The sequence below is a fragment of the Mus caroli genome, chromosome 10 (genome assembly GCF_900094665.2).
Source record: "Mus caroli chromosome 10, CAROLI_EIJ_v1.1, whole genome shotgun sequence".
In the NCBI taxonomy this organism is placed as follows: domain Eukaryota; kingdom Metazoa; phylum Chordata; class Mammalia; order Rodentia; family Muridae; genus Mus; species Mus caroli.
Genome location: NC_034579.1, coordinates 121,583,932 through 121,589,433, shown reverse-complemented (window position 1 = coordinate 121,589,433; position 5,502 = coordinate 121,583,932). Strand labels below are relative to the sequence as shown.

The window sequence follows — 5,502 nt, the reverse complement described above, 5'->3', positions numbered from 1 at the left end:
TGTGTGTGTGTGTGTGTGTGTGTGTGTGTGTGTGTGTGTGTGTGTGTGTGTGTGTGTGTAAACATAAGTACATGTTCAAGGGTTAGTACACATGGAGACCAGAGGTCAACATGAGTTGTCATGAATTGCTCTCCACTTTCTTTACTTTTTTTTTTCTTTTTGGAGCCAGGGTTGCTTTCTGACTCTGAAGTGCAGCAATTTGGCTAAACTGTCTGGCCAGTGAGCCCTAGGGATCTTCCTGCCTCTGACTCTTCAGTGCTGGGATTATAGGCACCCATGGTTGTAAATGGCCACATCTGGCTTTTACATATGTGCAAGGGATTGAACTCAAGTTCTTAATCTTTACGGCAAGCACTTGACTAAACCATTTCCCCAACCCCTAGTACCTTTTCCCTGGTTAGTAGAGCCATTTCCAACCCAGCATCTCCTCCACACCCAGACTCACAGTACAATAGGAGAGATGCTGAGAAACTTTTGTGAGGAGGTAAACTGTAGTCCATAGTCCATCTGCTCCCAATGTGTCAAAAGCCGAGCCTTTCCTTGGTCAGGGGTCTCAAAGGGCGTCCCTTTGACTGTATGTAGGAAGATATACATTGCCTGGGAAGAGGGAAAGGGACAGTATAAGGGACAGAAAGTAGTCAAGATCCCAAAAGGAAGNCATAAATTCCNGAACAGCNGGTGACTTTATTTTGTTTTGGNTGGGATAGACCGGGGTTGGGTACAGGGTTTGAACAGCGGGTGACTTTATTTTGTTTTGGTTGGGATAGACCGGGGTTGGGTACAGGGTTTGGTTTACTGCTCACCAAGTTATGGATGACGTTGGTCAGGGTCCAGACAACAGGAATGCTGAAGAAAGGGATGCTGAGGAGAACCACGTGCAGCAGTCCTACCAAGATGATGTAACCAGCCAGATGCCCCGACTGTTCATCACTCGAGTGTTGGGGTTTACTTCGCTGTGTGCCACCCCCACATTCATCCTACCACAGTGAGGGATCAGGCAGGAGTCCAATTCAGTCTCCTCATTAGCCCTGATTGAGCTTGTTCCCCAGCTGTCTCCTGAAAAGCCAAAGTCCCCTGAAGTCTTGGGAATGAAAGGATTTCCCTACCATGCAAAAAAAGAAAAAACTGAACACTTTGTTAAAACTTGAGAAGACATGAAGCAGCTGGGTGTGGTGGCTCATGCTTGTAATCCCTGAATTTAGGAGGATGAGGCATGAGAACTATTTGACCTTTCTCCAAAACAAACAAAAATGCAAGAGGGTTTTCTAAATGGCTAAGCTGGAAAAGGTATTTGTCACCATGCCTAAAGACCTGAGTTGGATCCCCAGGACCCATCAAGAAGGAGGTGATAACCAACTCCGGAAAGCTGTCTTCTGACTTGCGTACCTTCAGTTGTTAGTGTGTACACTCACACAACTGGGGTTTTTACTCAGATCTTTACATTTCAACTAAATATAAAGCAATAAGTTTAAAATAAAAAGTTTAAAAGATCTTGCAGGCTGCAGGCTGCTGTATTCTATTAATTTCTTTTCTATTGGTTTCTTAGTTAAAAGACTAACTGTAACTTTTTTATTCACTTTCCATCCTGATCACAGCCCCCTTCCTCCTCTTCTCCCAGTCCCACCCTTATAAATCCCTCCTCTCATTGTCCCCTCCCCTACTCCTCAAAGAAGTAGAGCCTCCCTTGGGTGCCACCCACCCTGAGTTATCTAGCCCAGCAGGACTAGGCACATCCTCTCCCAGTGAGGCCCAACGAGGCAGTCCAGGTAGAGGAAGGGGATCCAATGGCAGGCAAAAGAATCAGAGACAGACCCCCTCTTGCTCCACTTGTTAGGGGACCCACATGAGTATCAAGCCACATATTTACTACAAATGTATAGGGGGTCTAGGTCCAGCTCCTGTATACTCTTTAATGGGTGACCCACCTCTGTGAGCCCCCATGGTCCCAGGTTAGTAGACTGTGTGGGTCTTCTTACAGTGCCCTTGACCCCTCCCACTTTCTCACTTCTACCTCCTAGGGCTCTACCTGATGTTTGGCTATGGGTCTCTGCATCTGCCTCAGCTGCTAGATGAAGCTGCTCAGGAGACAGTTATGCTAGGTTCCTGTCTGCAAACATAGCAGTGTCATTAATAGTATCAGGAGTTGGCTCTCTCACATGGGATGGGTCTCAAGTTAGGGCAGTCATTGGATGGCTGTTCCCTCATTCTCTTCTCTATCTTTATCTCTGTCCATCTTTTAGGCAAGACAAAATTTGGGTTGGAGGTTTTGTGGGCAGATTGATGTCCCACTCCCTCCTCTGGAAGTCCTGCCTGGCTACAGGAGATGGCCACTTCAGTCTCTATGTCCTCCTCTGGTAGGAATCTTAGCTAGAATCATCCCTGTATCCTCTCCCATCCCAGGCCTCCAGCTAGTCAACATCTCATCAGAGGTACACAAACCCCCTCCCCCATAGCTGATTTCCATTCTCACTCCCAGTCCTTTCTCGCCTCCTCTCTCCCCATGCCTGATTGCCATCCCCATTCCCTTCCTCACCTCCACTCCTATCCAGTTCCCTCCATTCACCTCTGATGACCACTTATTCCCACTTCTGACTGAGATTTGAGAATAGTCCCTTGGTACCTCCATACTACCCAGTTTCTTTGGGTCTGTGGATTGTAACATGGTTATCCTACACTTTATGGCTAATGTCCACTTATAAGTGAATACATACTATAAGTATCTTTCTGACTCTGGTTACTTTGCTCAGGGTGATAGTCTCAAGTTTCATCCATTTACCTGCAAAATTTATGATGTCTTTGTTTTAAATAGCTGGATAGCATTCTATTGTGTAGATGTACACCATTTTCTTTATCCATTCTGAAGCTGAGGGACATCTAGATTGTTTCCAGTTTGGAGCTATTACAAATCTTGAATGTCTGAGAAGCACTTCTGACTGCCCAGTAGTGGGGGTGGGGACCAGGGCCAGAGCTCCACGTGTACCCCAGCACCTGCCCAAGGGACACTACTCCCTCATACCCATACATCTGTGAGCCAGACTGTCCACGGAACCAGCCCCTCTTTTCTATATACTCAGCCACAAGGCTACCCATCTCCCCCACTGTGCCCAACTCTCCCTTTTGTAAGTATGTGAAAAGGAAAGAATGCAAGTGTCAGAATTGACTGGAGCCCTTCTCTCCAGTAGAGACTTTTAACCATGTAATAATGTAAAGAGAAGTTGTTGGTGTTCAAAGACTCCATGTGGCTGTGCAATTTCTGTACATTTGCAATTAGAAATATTAAAGATTTATTTAGCTATTTAAAAAAATAAATGTTCAACATCAGGGAAATGCAAATCAAAACGACTATGAGATTCCATCTTACATCAATGATAATGGGTAAGATCAAAAACTAAAATGATAGCACATGCTGGTGAGGATGTAGAGCAAGGGGAACACTTCTTCATTGCTGGTGAGACTGCACACTCATAGAACCACTTTGGAAATCTGGCAATTTCTCAGAAACTGAGACTAGTTCTGCCTCAAGACCCAGCTGTACCATATACCCTGAGTATATCCTGGGCATATACCCAAAAGATGCTCACTATACCATAGGGACACTTGAGTCCTATCAACTATGTTTGTAGCAGCTTTATTCATAACAGACCTCACTGTAACTTAATGTGAACCAGGTTCTGCTAGAGACCAGCCCCAGCTCTCAGCTCAGGTTCTGAGAGGAGGAAAGGGACCTCTGTGAAAATGAAGACAATGACCACCTGTTGACATTCAAGTAAGCTATTCAACCAAATAGCTTGAGCCATCTTTATCCATACAATCACAATCCTGCTCACCCAAGTGAAGTGGAAAGTTCTAGTTCTTTGGAAAGTTAGTTATGCCAAATCCTGTTTTGCTGGGGCACACAGGTAAAAGGATGTCCTGCTAGAGCAAACACATGAAAGACTGTTTTCCTGAAGCAGACACAGATGAAAGAAAGCTTTCTTAGGCTTTCATTTTATACCAAAGATCTAGCATGTTGTATTTTTATTTTCATTTCATTTTAGAGGGTTTTTTTACTTTTCTTAAATCCTATGATGGATATTTTATTGTTAAATAGTGTGCTGTACATTATTCATAAGTCTGTGTATGTTCCATGGACTGATAAGAAGATTGTATATTCTGAAGTGTTTGGATGAAATGTTCTATAAATGTCTCTTAGGTTCATTTGATGTTATGTCATTTAACTCAGATGTCTCTCTGTTTATTTGCCTTGAAATGATATTTCTATCATTATACCAGTGTTTGATGCATTTATATTTAGAATTACATTTTCTCTTCATACATTTATGCTTTAATCAGCATGAGATAACCTTTTTATTTCTTCTGAATAATTTTGGCTTAAATTTATTTGTCAGTTCTTATCACTCTAATGCCTGTTTAGTTTCTTATTCTATATACTTGAAATACCTTTTTCTATATTTTTACCCTAATATTAAATTTGTGTTTAAGGGTGAGGTGTGTCATGGGAGCAAGAAATAAATTAATCATTTTTAATCCATCTGCTTAGTATTTATTTTTATTGGATAATTTAGTCAAGTAAAATTAAAGTTACAATACAAAGGTATTAATCATTTTGCAGATTTTGGGGTGTTTTGTGCCTATAACTGCTATTTCAGTGTGGTTTATTCTTTTCTGGAGGATCCTGAATGTGTTCTGTTTCTTTCCAGTCTCAAGGATTCCGTCAGGTATCCTCTTTAACACTAGTTTGGTGGTGATGAATTTCTTCTGCTTATTTTTAAAAAGGGAAGTTTTTGTTTCTCTTTTCATTATAACAGGTAGTTTTGCTAGATGTAGTCATCTCAGTTGGCATTATAGAATACATTGCTCTGTGTTCTGGCTTTTGTAGTTTCTGTTGAGAAATTTGCTGTTGATTCTGATGTGATTGCCTTCATGTGTGAATTGTTATTCTCTCTTACAGCTTTCATTATTTTTTTTGTTTATTCTCTGCAACTAAGGTTTTGACTGTGATATGATATGAGGTTATCATCTGATCTTGTCTATTTGGTGTTTAAATGCTTCCTGAACCTATACGATTGCTTTTTTACATTTAGAGAAGTTTCTGCTATGATTTTTATTAAGTACATTGTTTAACATGTTCTTCTCTTTTTATTCCAATAATTGATGATGTTGATCATTTAATGGTATACTATAAAAGTCATATATATAGATATATATAGATAGTTAGTTTTTACTCCTTTTTTCTTTTTTTCCTCAGATATTTTCTTTATTTACATTTCTTTTTTTAAATATTTTTTATTACATATTTTCCTCAATTACATTTCCAATGCTATCCCAAAAGTCCCCCATAACCTCCCCCCGACTTCCCTACCCACCCATTCCCATTTTTTTGGCCCTGGCATTCCCCTGTACTGGGGCATATAAAGTTTGCGTGTCCAATGGGCCTCTCTTTCCAGTGATGGCTGACTAGGCCATCTTTTGATACATATGCAGCTAGAGTCAAGAGCTCCG

The 5,502-nt window shown here is 41.4% G+C and overlaps 1 protein-coding gene and 1 pseudogene across 1 annotated transcript in view; one reads left to right on the top strand and one right to left on the bottom strand.

Moving 5' to 3' along the window:
- Nucleotides 1–5,502, top strand: part of LOC110302913 (olfactory receptor 6C2-like) — a 66,461-nt gene that overhangs the window by 55,160 nt on the left and 5,799 nt on the right. The gene's annotated exons all lie outside the window — the stretch shown is intronic.
- LOC110303392 lies at nt 405–1,089 on the bottom strand (annotated as a pseudogene).